Genomic DNA, 18,729 nt, shown 5'->3' on the forward strand with positions numbered 1-18,729 from the left:
CCACCCCTCCCCATCCCAGACCCCACTCTGCAGACAGCTGGAGCTCCATAAATGCAGCAATTAGTGTTGAAGTTGGGAGGGGCTGAGAGACCATTCAGGCCCACAGACTCCTCACTTCAGAGGCAGCAAGGGTTGGCTCTGACTTCCACTGGGGGTCCATATGCAGCTGGGCCTTGTGCCCAAGCTTGGGCAAAGGGAGGCCGAGGGGGCACGTGTCTGAGATGCCCACAGCACGTGTCCAGAGAGGAGGCCAGCACACCCAGCCTGTCCATGACCTTGGCACCTCCAGATCTCTGCGGACCTCCCCTGCCCCCCGCCCCAACTAAAGCCCCTTCCCCTCCCCACCTTTCATGGGACCTCATAGAGGCTGAAAAAAACAGAGATTCAAATCCAGGAGACTAGAACTATTTGGAAAGGAGCAGTCACTAAACCTAGCTGATGGACTGCTCCCACTCCTATAGAGCTTGAAGGCATGAGTCAGGGGACAGAGTAAGTTGGTGGGAAACTTCTGTATAGTTTTCGTTGTAGCTTGAGTTTCCTTTTCTTTTCTCTTCTTCTTGTTTTAAAAAATGAAGTGCTACTTAGATCATCAATATACCAGAGATGAAAATGGAGCTCTCTTGATTGGTAAGGAAGCGGGTGGCCTGGGACTTCCCCATGCACACCTACGTAAGCTCTGTGTCCTCCTGGGCAACCCCAGGTTCCTAGGGTGGGCAGGCAAGCCCAGCCCAAGACTTTCGGGATGAGGAAACTCAGGGTCTGGGAGGTGGAGACACTTGTCTGGAGTCACACAGCCCTGAGGGATGGAGTCAAGAGCTGTCAGGTCAGCCTGAGCCAAAAACCTTCCATCAGGCCATGCCCAGGCTGCGGGATCAGGAACTTATACCCCCACTCTGTTTTCTGAGCATCTCTAAACCTGGCCTGTTTGTTGGGACAGCAAATTTAGCCAGAGCTCCCCAAATCCTGCCTCAGTGGGTTGAGACTTCCGAGGGGAAAACACGCCCAGGACGCTCCCTCTGTTGAAATCATGCTGGGACAGGACAGGAAAGGGCCGGGCCAGCTCCATGCCCACACATGCCCCCAGCAGAAGCAAGGGCTGAGTTCCTTCCAGCCCCCGGGGTCGCCCATACAGGGGTCCTCGGCAGCAGCGACTGTCTGCTCTGTGACTCTGGGTCCACTCTCCATCACAGAGCAAAGGTCTTTCCAGGCAATGGCACTTCTATGAAGGTTCTTTGAACCTAGGGTGCCACCACCTTGATGATCCACCATCAGCTTTGCCAGGATAAAGCATACCAGAACCTTCTGAAGCCTCATCATAACCGGAGGAGTTGGCCATTATCGGCCCATTTCACAGACGGGAGACAGGGCCGTGCAGTCACTTGCCTGGTCAAAGAGTTAGTAACAGACATGGTGACTTGAACAGCCAGGTGTCTGCTCCTCACCACCAGGCCACCACCAGAGATGTGACCCTTTTTCCCAGCATGAGAACTGGGGCAAAACCAAAGAACCCTCGGCTCACCCTGACTCCTCATGTTGTTTGTATTTTAGAATTTTACCTGTTTTAATTATGTCTGTGCTGGATCTTCATTGCTGCATGATCTTCACTGTGGCGAGAATGGGCTACTCTGTTGTGGTGTGTGGGTTTCTTGCGGTGGCTCCTCTCGTTGCAGAGCACAGGCTCTAAGGGATGCGTGCTTCGTACCTTAGTTGCAGCACGTGGGTTTAGCAGTTGCGGTCCATGGGGCTTAGTTGCTCTGTGGCCTGTGAGATCGTCCCAGACCAGGGATCGAATTCATGTCCCCTGCATTGGCAGATTGATTCTTAACCACTGGACCACCACGCAAATCCCCCTCGTATTGCTAATGCACACAAAATAAATATTTCATCTCACCTATTCACTCTATCTTTGGCATTTATCCATCCTGAGTTTACACCCTACTTCAGTCTTCCCCCACATGGGTTCACACGGGTCATGGAATTTTTCTCTGCGTCTCCAGAAGGCAAAGCTACTTGTGTCCTTGTAGCCATCACTGCCAAAACAAACAAACAAACAAAAATATCACTTTATACTTTTCATAAAAATGAGTGGCCTAACAGGAAATCCCATGGACGGAGGAGCCTGGTAGGCTACAGTCCATGGGGTCTCGAAGAGTCGGACACGACTGAGCGACTTCACTTTCACTTTTCACTTTTTCAACTTGGAAATATTGTGGAACCGTCTCCTTGGGGATGTGGATTGCACCATGCCATGATGCTGCTGAGGCACCAGGCATGGGGTGAGGGCTCAACAAATAGGCCCAGATGATTGTTATTGCTGCTGTTCATGGGGGTTGGTGTAGCTGATAATTCCTAGTCTTTTCCTCCTTCACATCAGAGGTTAGCAGGGTCACTTCTCAAAGCTACTAATTGGCACTAAATGGTAAGAAGCCAGTTGTGAGAATGAGGCAAGTTATCTGTCCTTGTGCCGGAGAGATGGTTGCCGTGGCAGTCAGCCTGCAAGATGGTCTCCAGACAATTTCAACCCCCTTCAGCCCTTCCCACAATGAAGAGAGCTGCCCCCGTGGGGCCAAGAGGACAGTGTGGACAGGACCACATGTGCGTTCCAAGGCACTGTGGCTTCAGTCTTTCTCGCTAGTGTCCATCTACGGGAAGCCATATAGTGAGGAAACTCAAGCAGCTCTGTGGAGGACTCCATGGAGCAAGAAACCAAGACTTCCTGCCAACAGCCAGGCAGTGAGCACACCATCTTGGAAGCCAATCCTGCAGCCCCAGTCAGATGAGAGCAGCCCCAGCTGTGTTTGGACTGCAACTTCAGTGGAGACCACAAACTGGGACCAGCCAGTTATGTTGTGCAGTTGCTGAGTCATGTCTGACTCTTTGCAACCCCATGGACTGCAGCATGGCAGGCTTCCCTGTCCTTCACTATCTCCCAGAGTTTGCTCAAATTCGTGTCCATTGAATTGGTGGTGCCATCCAACCATCTCATCCCCTGTTGCCCCCTTCTCCTCCTGCACAGTTACAGCACTTCTGAATTCTGAGCCACAGACCCTTTGAGATAATACCTATTGTTTTAAAGTGCTACATTAGGAGTTATTTGTTACACAGCAGTAGGTAACTGATAGAAAAACAGAGAGACCCTGAGTTATGAGGGCTCTTCCTTGACTGGGCTCCCAAAGCGTGTCCTTGGAATATCAACCCCAGGTTATGCTCGGGAAAACCACAGTCTGTCAAGTAATGGCAGACTGTGGGCTTTCATCTCTTGTTTAAGATTCCCAGTGTACCTTGGCATATTCAAGCAAACCCCTCTGGGCAAGGAGGCTGTTCCTCTGGAGTCTTGGTGGAACTCTGACATCATAGTTTCTTTGAGAAATACAGCTGAGCTGCCACGGGAGTAGGCTCCTATTGCCCATTAGACAATTGCATCCAACATAAAAACAAAAACACTTCCAGCAGGATATCCAGAGTGTGGCCGACGGTGTCCTATACAAAGACAAGATGGCCAGCCTCTCTGAGCTCCTGTTCCGGCTGAGGGGGCTGGTTTGCCCTGGGTCCCTCTGGTCTCACCAGTCATAGCCTCAGTGGTGTTGGTCAGGGCTCTGGGCCCATGTTTGGCCGTGAGCCTCAGTGTATCGGGACCACTGGGGCTTCCGATTCTGGCTCCCGCCCTCTGCAGCGCCGGCTCTCATCGCTCCGAAGCGATGGCCTTGAACTCCCCACCCCTCGTGTTTGCCACATCCTCAACGACAATGCCTCAGAGTCAGAGCCTTCTCAGCGGGAACACAACCATGGTCTTAAAACACGCACCACTGGAAAATAACGTTTGATATAGAGGAAAAAATCATTTCGCAGGCAACTTTTTCAGACCGAATCCACCCCCTTCAGCGAGGAAAAGCTGTGCTCAGAAAACCACATTCTTTCAAACCCCTGGGGCTGTGTGGGGGTGGGAACAGAGATCTTTCTACACGCTAGGAGGCAGAGGCCTTTTCTTCTGTTGAAAACGTAATTTTACCCTCATGTTGCTTCATCTTTCCCTGCATGGCCTTTCGGGGGCTCTCGGGCCTTCCTGGAGCCACCGCTTCCAGACACCAAGCGGCCGGCCCTCTTCCCTCACACCTGAGGCCTTGGTGTGTAGCCTGGCTGCCCCCCGCCCCGGCCTCCCCTGGGAGCCCTGCCTAGGCCTGCTCCGGCAGAATCTGCACTGGGACAAGGTTCCCAGGTGATTCCAGGCACATGAAAGATGGGGAGCACCCAGCTGCGCCCCAAAACAGCCATCTCAGGGTGCTCTCCGCCTGCCCGCTAATGGGCCGCCAAGCCCGCCTTCCTCATCCGGCTTCCAGGCTCCCATCACAGATGGCTTCTCAGGAGCTGCACTTCTGGAGCCCCATTTCCACATGCATGCTGCCCACCCCTGCATCATGCTCTCAGCACGTGTGAAATCCAGCCAGAGGGTCACACACCACAGGGTGGCTAAGTAAGGACCCCTGAACAATAAAGACTCCCAGCCTTCACAGAGCACTGCCAACCAAGGAGGCAAGCAGTGGGGCCCAGAGGTTCAGACAGGGGAAGCCATCACCCCGAGGTCACAGCTGGCTAGTGGTGGAGTCAGCGCCCCCCGAGCTCGCCCCCGACACCCTGCGGCAGGAAGCCTTCCCTAGGAGAAGATGGGAGGGGCTGCAGGGAGTACCGAAGACTTGCACCCCTACCCCAACTGAGCCTGGTGGTTCCCAGTCTGGGGTTCCTTGGGGGATCCTCCAAGGCTTTCTGCAGCAGTGGCGGGGGGGGGGGGGTGTTCTGCGCTCTTTTGAAATCCCTGATAGTCACCACACCTTGACCAAGGGCCAGGCCACCACGGGGTCCATACAGCATTGCCTTTGTTTGCTTTGGATGGGATTATATCAACCCACCGTGCTGGTTCAGACTCTCTGACCCAATGGGAGTTCCAAGGCATTGGCATGGATGCCCTTGATTATCCCAAACTGAGGAAGCTTCTAGTACTTAACAAAGGCAGCTTTCTTGTTGGGCCAATGTGGGCCTGGAGACAGATAAGAACAGGAGGAGCTTTTCTGGTGGGAATGGAGAGAGGAATTAGCTTAGAAATTTGAGTTACTGAGGGGAGGGGATTTGTCACCAGGATTTTCGGCAGCGGCAGGCGCTTTCTTCTATTTTCTCTAAATCAAAGCTGGTGCTGCCCCACTCCCACCCAGCCTGGCCAGTGTTGGTGAAGGCGGAGGCAGCCTGGAAGGGCAGGGCTGAGCCATCCAGGCTCACTGCCCAGGTCTTCACGAGATGCCCTCCCGCCACGCTCTCCACGGAAGCAGACCTTAAAGATGACGGGTGAGCCCCTGTTCGCGGGAAGCCAGCCACAGACAAACCCTGAGTTTCTTGCAGAGACCTGCAGCAAGATGGGCGTGGGCTTCTGTGTGCAGTTTCCACGCCGCCCTGCGCCTTTCTCCCCATCTCGGCTTGTCCGAGCACACGTGTGGGGCTGGGGTGGTGCCTCCCTTGCTCCTCCCGGGCAGACCCTTCCCCTCCGCCCCCCACCTCCACCCCACACCCATGGGAGGTGCCAGGTCCTGGAGGTTCTGGTCAGGAGCGCTCGGAGGTTAGCAGCGGCCAGCAGCTCTAAAGTTTAAAGGGTAGAGGCGGCTTGTGATCAATGTGAGCAACTGACAACTTCACCTCACAGCCCCGACCACACGCTTCCTCCGTCTGGAGACACCCTGTTGGTGTGGGGACCCCAGATTCTTGACCACTGGAAGCTGACCTTCCAGGAGAGACTTGAAGTCACCTTTGGATGGATCGGGGAAGGGCATGGTCACTTCTTTAAAAATCATCCCCGTGGGTCTGAGTAGCAGGAGCTGGAGCCCTCTGTCCAGAGACCCCGTGACCATGGACTAGAACATCAGTGAAGGACAAGCCAGCTGGGCTTCAAATACGACTCAGAAGGAGTCCATTTTAAGGTATAAGAAAAATGCACCATCCATCGGCCTCGGTGAAGGGCTAGAACTGACGTCACTGCACCAACCAGGAGACATTTCTTTTTGGGGGGCCACTCCAGGCGATATCTTGGGTCCACAACCAATGATCGAACCCGTGCTCCATGCAGTGGAAGCATGGAGTCAACCGCTGGACCGCCAGGGACATCTCCCAGGGGACTTTTTTAAAGCAAGTTCCTTCTGGGGTCTTTTCTGGTGCTTCTTTATGAGATGGATCAGCTCTGCAGCCTTGGTGGCCCCTCTTATACCACATGCTTCACTGGTCTGTCCATGAGTCCCCCTCTCCTAGGAGATGTAGCTCCTCCCAGGCAGGGGCACTCCAGGTTGGTCTTTGTGCCCTGAGAGCTCACTTCGGGCCCTGCCGTCAGGACTCACGTTTCTGTTCATCGGTAGAACTGAGCACCCAGCTCCAAAGCCAGGCTCTTCAGTTTCTCAGTGCGGGAGCTTAAGCTCATCAGGTCCCCTCTCTGTGCCTGCCTCGTCTCTCTGGAAATGGCCATCCTGGTCCCTGGCATCTCACAGTTGCTGTGAGGATGGCCTGGGCAAGGACATGCCCACAAGGCGGGTACCACTCTCCAGACCAACTCCGATGCAAGGCTGGGCACACAGCAGGGACTCAGGGACTGTTTGGTGTTCAGTTTTTTTTTAAACTAACATTTCTTTTTTTCCCCCTAAATTTTATTTCTCTGTTTTTGCTGTGCTGGGTCTTGGTTGCTGCACAAGGGCTTTCTCTAGTTGAGGCGAAACACTAGTTTCGGTGCTCAGGTGTCTCCTTGAGTTGGCTTCTCTTGTTTCAGAGCGCGGGGCTCCAGAGTGCACACGCTTCAGTAGTTCTGCCTCATGGCTTAGTTACCCTGAGGCATGTGGGATCTTCCCGGGCCAGGGATGGAACCCATGTCCGGTGCATTGGCAGCAGATTCTTAACCACCTGGGAAGCTCTACATTAACATTTCTTAAAGTACAAGGATAAACATTGTATACGACTTGTGGAGAATGTGATTTTTTGCAAAAGAGAAAACTTGGGACTTTCCTGGTGGTCCAGTGGTTAAGACTCTGTGCTTCCAATGCAGGGGGTGCAGGTTTGATCCCAGGTCAGGGAAGTAGGATCCCATATGCAGTGCAGTGCAGCCCCAAAATAAATAAAAGTAAAGAAAACTTGACCTCTTTTTCCCCCACCAACAACCAGCATTCAAGATAGATATTCCTCACGCATGTCTCCTTTTTACAAAAGAGTAAGTCAAGGCTCAGAGAGGTCAAATGAGGTTCCCAGGATCACTCAGTGAAAGAATCAAGCTCTTAACCAAGAGGGTGTTGGATTTACAACCCCTAGCCTCCCTGAGGAACTTAAACCACTCAGAACTAGGGGCCCCATCCCAGAGAGGAGCAGCAAAGATCAAGTGCACCTATGAATTAACCAGGCTGAGAATCACATAATAAAGTCATTTCCACTTCAAAGATCTCTCAAGTGGGAACCAATGTGACAGGGAGGAAAATCTGAATCATGTCCCACCCAAAACACTGGGCAATTCCAGCAGAATACAGCTTCCCCAAGCCTGAGCTAACTCGGGTCACCTTCCATCCAGTTCCCTGGGAAGCAAGCAATAGATGCAGAGGGCAGATTCAAGTCAGAAGCCTCTTGGGTTTTAGTGCAAGAGTGGAGACCAGAGGGCAGGGGGGTGAGGGCGGGGGGACTCGTGCTCTGCAGCTTTCTCGAGGCAGGGGGTTTTTAAGAGGGTCTTTCAAGCTGCCATGTGAGTTGGTGATTAGAATCTGGGCTCTCAAGATACAGAAACCTAGGATTCCCTCCTGGCAAGCTGTGTGACCTCTCTGATCCTCAGTCTCTTCATCTGAAATGTGCCCAGCCAAGCCTTACTGTCCAGCTGCTCCTTGAGGAGCTGGTGCTGGGTACTGGGGACTCAGCAATGAATGGGAGACACCAGACTGGGGCCCTCACCAAGCTCACTGCCTCACAGGGGAGACAGTGAGAGTGGAGACAAACAAGTTTAGGTATCAGCTACAAGGGGATAATCTGAGGATAAGAGTCAACTCTCTCTCAAGCTGGTGGTGAGGGGGCAGAGTGTGCATCCAAGTCAAGGCTGAGCCCGGCACTGAGCCCATGGTGAGCGCTCAGTCCGTGAAAATGGCTTTAGTTGCTGCTGTGGCGACTATTATTACCGTAACCTGAATAAAACTGGGCTGCCTTGGGGCCCAGTCTTGTCACGATGTTATGTTCAAAAGCAATATCAGCCTGACATCCCCAAATCATTGCAAAGCAGTTTAAATCTTCCCGACGATCTCTCAGAGACACCAAAGGCGAATTCCTTTGCACACCACACAAAAAAAGCCTTCTCAAGACTCTCCGTGACAATATGTCTGCCCAGAAGGTCTCAGAGCTGTTCAGAAACATCTCCGTTTCCAGCACCTCTCTGCCATCCTTCTCAGAGAGGCGGGGGCCGTTGGGCTTGACCGCGGGAGAAGAGGTACAGGGTACGTCCAGGCTCTGCCCTCACTAGCCATGTGGCCGCAGTTTGCTCATTTGCAAAATGTGGATAACAACAGCACTGCCCCCAAAGAGGTATTGTGGGGACTCAATGAGATGATCGGATGGCATCATCAACTCAATGGACGTGAGTTTGAGTGAACTCCGGGAGATGAAGGACAGGGAAGCCTGGCGTGCTGCAGTCCATGGGGTTGCCAAGACTCGGACACGACTGAGCAACTAAACAACGATACAATGGCTTTAAAGTGTTGAGGATGGGCAGGAACAGCTGGGCGACCCCTTCTCCTGCCTCCCCGACCTGCCCTTTGCACCTCATCATTGATAGGAGCACCAGCAGGGTCTCCTGTAGTCAGTCTGGGCTTTCTAGGGCCTAGCATCCAGCGGCAGCCGCTCCACCCAGCACAGGGAAAGGTCAGCGCCCAGCAGGTACAGAGACGCCCATCATCGAGGCCACTGCTTGCCGGAAGCCTGGGCACTGTGGCCCAAGCCGGCTTCTCCTCTTCCTCCTGCATCAGGGATCTGGTATCTGTCTTCTCAAGGGTCTCTGGCCCAGGCCCTTGCCAGGCATGTGGTTCCTGCCCCCATAGGGCTCACAGATCCAGATAATCAGGGTCTGACTTCAGGGGAGACACCCAGAGCTACAAGAGAAGACCAGCTGGAACATCAAGGAGGGCTTCCCGGAGGAGGTGGTACGGAAAGGAAGGCCACACCCAGGCCAAGGCTGGAAAAAAGTGGTGGGTTCTAGAAGCTACATAAAGTTCTCACCCACCTGCCCCGACAGTACGGTTTGCTGAGCTCTGTCACCTATACTATGTCACTTGGCACTCTCCTCCCTCAGATCCCAGAGGACAGAGGGGAAGAACTCTTACTCCCAATTCACAGAGGGATAGACAAGTAGAAGAGAGAAAAAGACAATTCCTAGTTGGGACTAGAGCCCACATGACCTGTCTTCTGGCTCAGGTGAGAAAATCAAGATGCAAGACTGGGCCCTGAGCATCCCTAGCATTTGCCTGTGATCATCACTCCCATTTTACAGATGAAGAAACTGAGACTCGGTGAGACCACAACATCCCTCCAGCCCTGCTCTTTCTGTGCATCTCTGGGGTCCTAGGACAAGCCTGGAGTGCCCAGATGCCCTCCCCAGGCGGGGCAGGAAACAGCCAGGAACACGGGTGATGGAAGGAAGGGAGCCAGGATGGGCTTGCAAATCAACACCAGGCTGGGGAAGGCGGAGGAATGTGGGTCGAGATGGGGTGAACCTACGTGGGAGGCCAGAATGGGAGGAGCCCAGAGCCCTAGCCAGGACCCACCCCCCACCCCCCACAAACACCGAGGGTGAGACCCGGACTTCCCGGAAGACACCACCCCCCAGCTGGGCGGGGTGAAGGACCACTGCCTCCTGGCTTGCCCAATCAAACGCACTCCCAGTCCGATGGGGGAGGCGGCCAGGGCGGAGTGCTCCCACGGCCTTCCTGGGGGAGCCCCCCGGGACCTGCCCAGGACTCGGCCGCCCACCGCCCACTGCCCACCCCCAGCCTCAGTAGCCCCGACGCCCGGCGTCCTCCCCTCGGCTTTCGGTGGCTCCAGAATTTAAAGGTTAAATCCTAACCTCATCTCAGCAGTTTCTCCCGGCTTTGCCTACCCAGCGCCAGTTGCTGGTAATTATATGCATCTCCGAGCAGCCAATCAGCTGTCAGACTGACAGATACTGATCTTTTCGTTTTATTTTTAGCTCTGTGCTTCCCCCTCTAGTTGCAAAAAAAAATTCTGTTTGTTCTGTGTGTGGCTGCTTGACTCCCAGCTCTGCACCCGGCTCTCATCTCCGCCAGCCAGGCGGGAGCAGGAAGCCGGAGGGGCTGGAGCCCACTGCCCCTCCTGAGACAGCGGTGGGGTGGGATGGGGGGAAATGCACCCGCTCCACACACACCCCCCAACCCTGGCCCCAGCTGCAGACCCTGGGCTGCGATGGGGAGGGGAGGAGGCCGGTGCTGCCCAGAGGCGCCTTTGGAGGCCGAGGGAGCAAGAGAGGGGCTGGACTTGGCGTGGGAGGAGAGCAGGTCCTCACCTACAGGCTGGAGACTGGGGGAGAGACAGAGACGGAGAGACATGCAGAGGCAGAGACGAAGCTAGACTGAGAACAAAGCAGAGAAGGGAGTGGAAGGGGAAAGACCAGCTCTCGCCCCCTGGAAATATTACACCCCCCCCCCCCCCGCAACCCCGAACTGAACAAAAGGGGGCAGGGATGTCAGCCCGGGGAGCCCTGGAAGGGAGTCAGGCGGGGGCTTCCCAGCCCGGCCTGCAGGGCCCAGGCGTGGCCCCTCCCAGGCCCGCCTGCCTCCCCTGCTCTGTGAAGGGCAAGCAAGTGCTCTTCAGAGTCCCTTTTGGGGGAACGTTCTGGAAGGTTCTGGGACCTCCTGGAAGCACCAGGAGGCAGGGAGGTGTGGGGCTGGGCTGTCAGGAGGCCCCTGTTCACCCATGGTCTGTGGAAGGAAAGGCCGGGCAAGCTTTTAGGTCCCAAAGGGTCTCCCAGTCAAGGGCTCTGGTCCAGGAGTCGTTTAGTCGCTAAATCATGTCCAACTCTTTGCGACCCCATGGGCTGTAGCCCTCCAGGCTCCTCTGTCCTTGGGATTCTCCAGGCAAGAGTACTGGAGGCAGTTGCCATTCCCTTCTCCAGGGGAATCTTCCCGACCCAGGGATTGAACCCGCATCTCCCTGGTATCACCGATTCAATGGACATGAGTTTGGGAAAACTCTGGGAGTTGGTAATGGACAGGGAGGCCTGACGTGCTGTGGTTCATGGGGTCACAAAGAGTCGGACACGACTGAGCGACTAAACTGAACTGACTCCCTGGTCCAGGAGCAGGGTCAGCAGATGATGGTCAATGCTTTTTCCCATCATCAAGGCACTCTACAGTTTGCAGAGCGTCTCCCCTCACCCCAGGGGTCTCCGCTTCTCCTCACAGTTAACCTCAGGATGAAGTGACACCTGGGGGGGCAGGAGGACTGTCAGGGATCACCCCCATTCTGATGGGCCCTGGGGGAGGGGCAGCGGTGTAGCCTAATGGTTTGGAGCACAACAGACAGGTTCAGGCCCCAGGGCTGCTCTTCAAGCTCCGTGAGGCTGAGCGAATGCCCCGAGCTCTCCGGGCCCCAGGGTCCCCATCTGGAAGGTGGGCCCCAGGCCACCCCGCTCCCTCACAAAACTGCCTGGGGAGCGCAGTCACCCTGCACGGGTGCTCCTGACAGCCCCAGCATCCCCAGTCTGCTGATGAGCAGGTAATATCAGTGTCTCCGTTTTGCGGATGGGGAAACTGAGGTTCATGTGACTCGTGTTTGGCAGAACTGGGACCAGAACACTCCACCTCCCCCCCTGCTTCTTGGCTTCCTTTTCTCTGACACCACAGATGGCGCGTTGAGAAAAAAGAGAGAGGAGAGCGGAGAGAAGGGAATTAGGAGATGGAGCGAGGTGGAGGGAGGCAGCAGCACCGTGATCAATTACTTGGGCTGTAAATTTCTGCTGTTTTGCAAAGTGAGCACACAACCTAGGAGAGGCATCACTCCCTGTTCTGCTTGGAAGAAACCAAACGGCCAAGCTCACAGCAGACGCTCCGTTTGTGGGAGCCCGAGAGGGAGAGGGGAGATCCCCTGGGTGGGGTCAGAGCTGCTCACAGCATGGATGGAGGGCAAGGGCCCCCGGAAAGAACCAAGGGAAGGCAAGCTTGGAAGCTGGCTAGAGCCCCCTTGGGAGGGGACTCGCCTTCCTCTTCTCTTTCCAGAAGATTCCTCTCCTGCTGTTGGGTGTGGGAAAGCCAGCACCCCTGCATGGCCAGACCCTGACCGCTGCCTCCACAGTTGCTCCTGGGAGCTCCTGGGGACGTGAGGGAGGGGGGAGGAGGACTCAACTTTGTCACCTATAAAATGGGAGTAATAACAGCACTCATTCCCAGGAGCTGATCCAAAGGATCAGAAAAGTCTAGGATATAAATAGTCTAGCGTGGGGTCTGCCACACACAGAGCAAGGAGAGTTAATGTTGTTATTATTACTGTTAATATTATAAAGATAAACAAGGGCTAAAGGGTTCCCTGGTGGCTCAGATGGTAAAGAATCTGCCTGCAATGCAGGTGACCTAGGTCCAATCCCTGGGTTGGGAAGATCCTTTGGAGAAGGAAATGACAACCCTCTCCAGTATTCTTGCTTGGAAAATTCCATGGACAGAGGAGCCTGGCGGGCTACAGTCCACAGGGTCACAAAGAGTCAGACATGACTGAGCGACCAACATTTTCACTTTCATCTTCAAAGGTAGTTTGGAAACTGATTGAATTACTTAAAAAGTGGGAACCGGTCCTCCCTCGGAGGTTCAGTGATGGAAAGGGTGGTCCATGTATCATGGCCTTGACCTGTCTCCATCTCCCAGCAGGTAGGGTTGGGGGATGGGGTCAGGGTGCAGTTTGTGCTTGGGAGATGTGGTCAGAGTGCTGGCCTTGAACTTCCGGGAGCCTTGTTACAGCCCATCTGGGAAATGAGCATCAGTGGAGTCCAGCTTCTTCCTCTGGAACCCAGGTGCTCCAAGGAGGTGGATTCTAACCATGGCTCTCTCAGGGCTTTCCACACAGTGGAACTGCAAAGACCACAGCACTTCAAAAGCACTTACTGTGTGCTCATCTTCTGCTGGGCACAAGGAAATTCAGCAGTGAGCACTCCCCAAGCCCTGCCCTCAAGGAGCTACTCGGGAGAAAAGCAAATAGATTCAGCTGACTCTGAACCATGGTCTTTGGACCCAAGACAACAGCCAAAGTAGTGGGAAACCTTGAGAAGGAACACGATCCCAGACTACAGACACGGTGAAGTGAAGAAAGCCAGGTGGAGGGGCCTGGGGGCAAGGGGTGAGGCCAAGACTGGTGGTAAATCCGGGTCCTGGAAAAGATGCCTGGAGTTCAGGTGGGTGCCAGGCACAAGGCCCGCCATGCACCCTCGGCAGTCTTGAGGGTCCAGGCTGAAGGCAGTGGCGGAGCTTTGTGCTTTAAAGGCAACCTAGGATGGATTCCTTTACAACAAAGAGCAGCCCCCCTGGATGCAGATAATAAAAATATTGTATTAGTCAGGATGGGCTAACGGATATAACAAACCATCCCCAAATAAAAGTTTATTTCTTATTCACATCGCTGTCTACTCTGGGCTGGTAGAGAGGAAGTGGGGGCCCTGCTCCAGGCAGTAACTCGGGGCCCAGTCTCCCTCATCCTGTGGCTCATCATCTTCTAGGGCCTTTTCCTCCTCTGCAGTAATCTTGTGGAAGGGGAAAGAGAGTGTAGAGGAAGGCATAGAAGGAATTTATAGAGCAGGCTAAAAGGAGTGGTGGGGCAGATCACTTCAGCTCACATGCCATTGGCCAGAACTCAGTCATGTGGCCACACGTAACCACAAGGGAGGCTGGGAAATGTAGTCCTTCTGGGTGCCCAAGAAGAAAAGAATGACCTAGGGTTTGGTGGACACATAGCAGTTTCTACCACAAGTGCGGTTCTGCTTACGCGCATGAGCTGACGCTCACAAAGCACCTGATGTAGGCCGGGCCACTGACTTGTGCGCTGAAGCCAGTTATTTGTCTTATAAAAGCAGAAGCTGCTTGCCTGAGGGTTAGCACTGGCATCAGAAGCCTGTGCCTAGTTCTCCTCCTGAAATGGTGTCTTAAAGTGTGTGTGAGTGAGAGAGAGAGAGAAAGGAAGGGCGGGAAGAAGGGAGAGAGAAAGGGATGGGGGGATATTTTTTGGTCTCAGGGGAGCATCCAGAGGTTTCACCAGATTCTCAAAAATATGAGCATAATGGCTAAAAGCAACAGCTTAGTAGGAACTTTCCTGGTGGTCCAGTGACTGAGACTGCACCCCACTGGGACCCAAGTTCGATCCCTGATCGGGGATCTAGATCCCACATGCCTCAACTAGAAGATTCCACGTGCCGTGACGAAGATGGAAGATTCAGAGAAGCGCAACTCAGACCTGGTGCAGCCAAATAAATAAAAGTAAATATTTTTAAAAAATAAAAATAAAGCAACAGCTTAGCTGTGCAACGCTGATGTTTGGGGGGCTTAGCAAGGTCTTGGTGCCGAGTACATCAATCCTTATGTACTCGGATGTACATATGGCCCCTTATGTTCTTATGGTCCCACATAAGTAAGAGGTAAAACCGACGATTCCACAGCCACGGTCTTCCCTCCCTCGCTAAGCACACCCCCAGAGACCCCAGGGTCAAGCAGAGAAGGCCTCAGCTGATCCATGACAGCAGACACATCACTGCTGGTCAGCTGCCGTGGCCATGGCAGCTGTGGGGTCATCGATGTCAGCATGGAAGGCCAGCTGAGAGGCACAGGTGGAGAAACTGAGGCCAGAAAGGGGCCGCCTTGCCCAGGGTCACGCGATGAGTCAGGGCAGAGCCAGGACAGACATTCAGAGGCAGTCAGCTTCCTGTGGTTGTAAGCAACAGAAATTGGGCTCTGTTTGCCTTGAGCAGTAAAAGGTTTCATCCCCAGACTGGGGGGAAGTTCAGATTGGAAGGAAACACAGGAGAGGCGGACAGGCCCCAGCAAGGATGCAACCAGGGAGGGCATGTTGGAGAGGAGTGACCCCGCCTCGGGCTGGCCATCAGGACCAGGAATGAGAGTCCCGTCCTCAGGGAAGGGGGACTGCTGACCTAGCCGGGGCTATGGGCCCATCCCTTGGCATGGAAGGACGGGCATCTGGACTGGCAGCCCACTCCCCAGGCTGCACACATGGGGGGAATTCCCCATGACGCAAATAGGGGACTTTTGCCAGAAAGAGGGGGGCCAGGGGTGTTGGGCGGCCAAAACAGCAGATGTCCACTCTGGCCTATTGCTCCAGGGTTGTGCAATCGAAACAAAACAACCACGGGGTTGGTTTCCTGCAACCCAGAGCTGCAGGCTAAGCAGAGAATCCAGCCCAGAGCCAGGCCTGAAGGCTCAGAAAACAGAGGCGCTCAGCAGCCTGGTGCTCTGGACTCTTGACGGCTCCTCTAAATGACCGGCAGCTCCCTGAGGGAGGCTCCACACCACGCTGGGCTCCCAGGGGGCTTGCCCAGGCTGGTTAAGGGAGATTTCACAAGCAAGGGACATACAGCTGGCGGAGGAGCTGGGCCGAGCGCTGGGGGTCCAGGCGAATTCATGGCAGGAGGGAGCTGGGAGCCCTGCCAATCTCACCCTGCCTCTGGTGGGGGCTGTCTGAGAGTTGATGCTTGAGCTGGAAGGAGCTAGAAACCACTGACAGAGGAGGAATGAAGGGACGCTTGGTGCCTGCCTGGTAAAGCTCCAATCCCCAACTCTTCCATCAAACACCAATCTAGGTGTCACTCCAAAGGTGCCCAGTAGATGTGATTACCGTCCATAATCGGTTGACTTAAAGTGAGACAGATGTGCTAGATACTCGAGGTGAGCCTGATTCCATCCCTCAGAAGACCTTAAGAGCAGAGCTGAGGCTTCTCTGATAGGGAGCAAATTCCGCCCACGGACAGCACCATCAGCCCTGGCCCCGCTGTCCAGCCTGCTCTTCAGATTCCAGGCTTGTCTAGCCAGCTCCACAGTTGCATAACTGATTCTTTGCGATAAATCTCTTCACATAGATCTCCTGCTGGTTCTGTTTCTCTGATTGCAGCCTGAGTGAGGCAGGAAGGGAATGGAGGCTGCAGGGGTATGCTTACTAGGAGGCTCCCAGTTCTCTCGAAGAAGCACCCACACCCCTACAGAGGAGTGCTAACTGGGTTGAGGCCCTTCATGCGGCTGGGGAAGCAAGGACAGGGGTGCCTGGAGGGGCTCACAGCCGCTGGTGTCAGTGTTCAGAAGGGTGGCTCGGAGCCCCGGGGCTGGGGCCTGACACCTGCACCCGCCGTTTGCGCCCTGCCCACCTGCCATCCCCTTGTGTAGCAGACATGTCACTGAGCTGTTTTCCTGGACTTTCGGAAACATGGGGGCACGGATAGACTCTTGGACAAACCAGGAGACTGAGGCCTGGACTCACTCACCGTCGGGGGGGTTCAGATGGCCTTGCACCCTCCCCTCTCTCAATGCAGCCCCTCCCAGCCCACTCCACGGGTGCTGTGGGCATGGACAGAGGCTGAGGTGCCCAGGGGACAGGCAGCCCCCTCGCAGTGATGCCAGGGGATCTGAGCTATCCTGGCATTGTATAGGGGCTTCCAGATCCCCACGGGCAGAAACCAGCCCTAGCTGACTGATGGGGCTCAGGGAAGGGCAGGGCCCTGGTGGGGAAGAGGCTCCCAAACCAGGGGTCGCTGGAGACCTCAGGCTCCCTAAAGGTGTTCCCCAGCCTGTTAGTGGGAGACCACATACAGAAGCTTGCAAAGCCCCCACTCTGCCTTCTAGGGACCTCAGCCATCACCAGAGTGGGGTGTTAGGGGTAACAGTCTGCTTAGCATCCCCTCTGCCCCTGCAACAAGCAGATTGCAGGCAGGGGAGAGGATGAAGAAAAGGGGCGACTCCCTGACACGAGCTGCAGGCCTGCACCAACAAGCACCTGGACTGGCAGGCGTCCCGGGCACATGTGCGGGTGGGCGGGGCTTCCACTCTTATTTATCCATAAAACTTGAGTGTAGAGCCCACCCTGCCAGGCTCAGCTCCAAGCACTGTTGGTTGTTCCCTCCTTTCATCCCGACGACCACCCTGAGAGGTGGAGGGGTCGCTGGTACCTTCATCATCCCCATTTTACAGAGGGGGACACTGAGGCGTCTCTTACCCAAGCCTCCACAGCTGACAAGTGGCAGGCAAGCTCTGTTGCCCCGAGGTTCAGCTCTGTCTCTTTGATCCCAGGGTCTGGCCCATCTCTCCTTCTTCGCAGGCCTCCAAGGGACCTCCCAGAGGAGGCCTCCTTGGGGCGTCATCTCACCATCGTCCCCCCACCCCATGTCAAGAAGATTCTGTCTTCTATTGTAGTGCACACCGCAGCCCTGGCCCTTTTCTCAATTTCTGCTTCTCTCTCATCATGCTGTTTGTTTGGTCTTTGGGTCTTCCACCCCCCATTATCACAGCAATAAACACTCATGATGGAAAGTTTGGAAAGCACAGAGACCTCACACTGTGATGTAATTGATCTGTTCCCACACCCACCGGTTTCCCCCCAGACTTGCGGCTTCTGCAGGGGTGAGTGGGGGCCCAGCCCAGAGCAGGAGCGGGGAGGGTCCCTGCCGCCCACTGAAGCCTTGCAAATCTTGGATTGGTTTGTTAACCCAGCACCCGGTGACATCCATCAGAGCCATCACTTGGGGGCACCGGGCCAGGCGCTTATTTCCCCTTGTCCTCCCAGCCTTCTGAGATGTGCTGCTGTCAGCACCCCCACTTCTCAGATGAAGACACTGAGGCTCAGGAACACGATTTGTCCAAGATCTTACCTCATCTGGTCTCAGCGCTGGTGGCTGTCAGCAGCCTCGCCTCCCCTGGAGAGACATTTCCAGGGCTTTGTTAAGTGACTTATTGCCTGCTTGGTGCAGACACGTTCTGCCTAAGACCTCACGATGCTAAGATGGAAACAAGAGGCTGCACGAAACAGCATCCACACAGTCTATGAAACAATGACTGGGACTTCCCGGGCAGCCCAGTGGTTAAAATTCCATACTTCCACTGCAGGGGATGTGGGTTCAATCCCTGATCAGGGAACTAAGATTCCATGTGTGGTGCACAGCCACAAAAAAAAAAAAAAAAAAAATTAAATGATGGGCGAATGTCACCCTGAGACTATGCACCCAGCAGACCCTGAGGCTAACTAGTATTTTTACCTTAACTGGGATCCCAGAGAGTCCCATAAACCTGATTTGCTGAAAGCAAAGGAAATGGGGATCAACTGAGTCTGGGTGGTCTCCATGGAGCCCGGATTGTACAAAACAGCATTGAGCTTCTGCCAGGGCTACAGGGACCACAGATTGGGCAGGAAGCCTCCTAAGAAGGAGCCTGAGAGATTGTTCCACCACCATCCGCCAGCATCAGCAAAATGTCTGGGTCCCCGGACCATCCTAGCAGACGACATGGGGGCCGTTGGGCACTGGACATACTTGCTGAGCACTTCGCTGGCCGGGAAAACATGGTTTTTCATTGACATACTGGCTCTGGGTTTCTCTAGGCCCGCTGCGGCAGCTCTGCCCAGTACTCTGTTCCCCAAGACCTGTCTAGGGCCAGGGGATGCCAAGAAGATAGAATTTCTCTATCAGGCAAGGAATTCCTCAGG

General features: G+C 54.7%; 1 long non-coding RNA gene across 2 annotated transcripts; it reads right to left on the reverse strand.

The window, feature by feature from the left end:
* Positions 1-348: 348 nt before the first annotated feature.
* On the reverse strand, positions 349-10,149 carry LOC136162648 (uncharacterized). 2 transcript variants are annotated; one of them, XR_010662161.1, is made up of 3 exons: positions 10,106-10,149; positions 1,892-2,030; positions 349-1,801 (listed from the first exon to the last, which is right to left on the reverse strand). It is a non-coding gene; the product is annotated as an uncharacterized lncRNA (long non-coding RNA). The 2 variants fall into 2 exon arrangements; XR_010662160.1 differs by lacking the exon at positions 10,106-10,149 and adding an exon at positions 3,282-3,802.
* Between the last annotated feature and the right edge of the window lie 8,580 nt (positions 10,150-18,729).

This window comes from Muntiacus reevesi, chromosome 3 (assembly GCF_963930625.1).
Source record: "Muntiacus reevesi chromosome 3, mMunRee1.1, whole genome shotgun sequence".
NCBI classification, from domain to species: domain Eukaryota; kingdom Metazoa; phylum Chordata; class Mammalia; order Artiodactyla; family Cervidae; genus Muntiacus; species Muntiacus reevesi.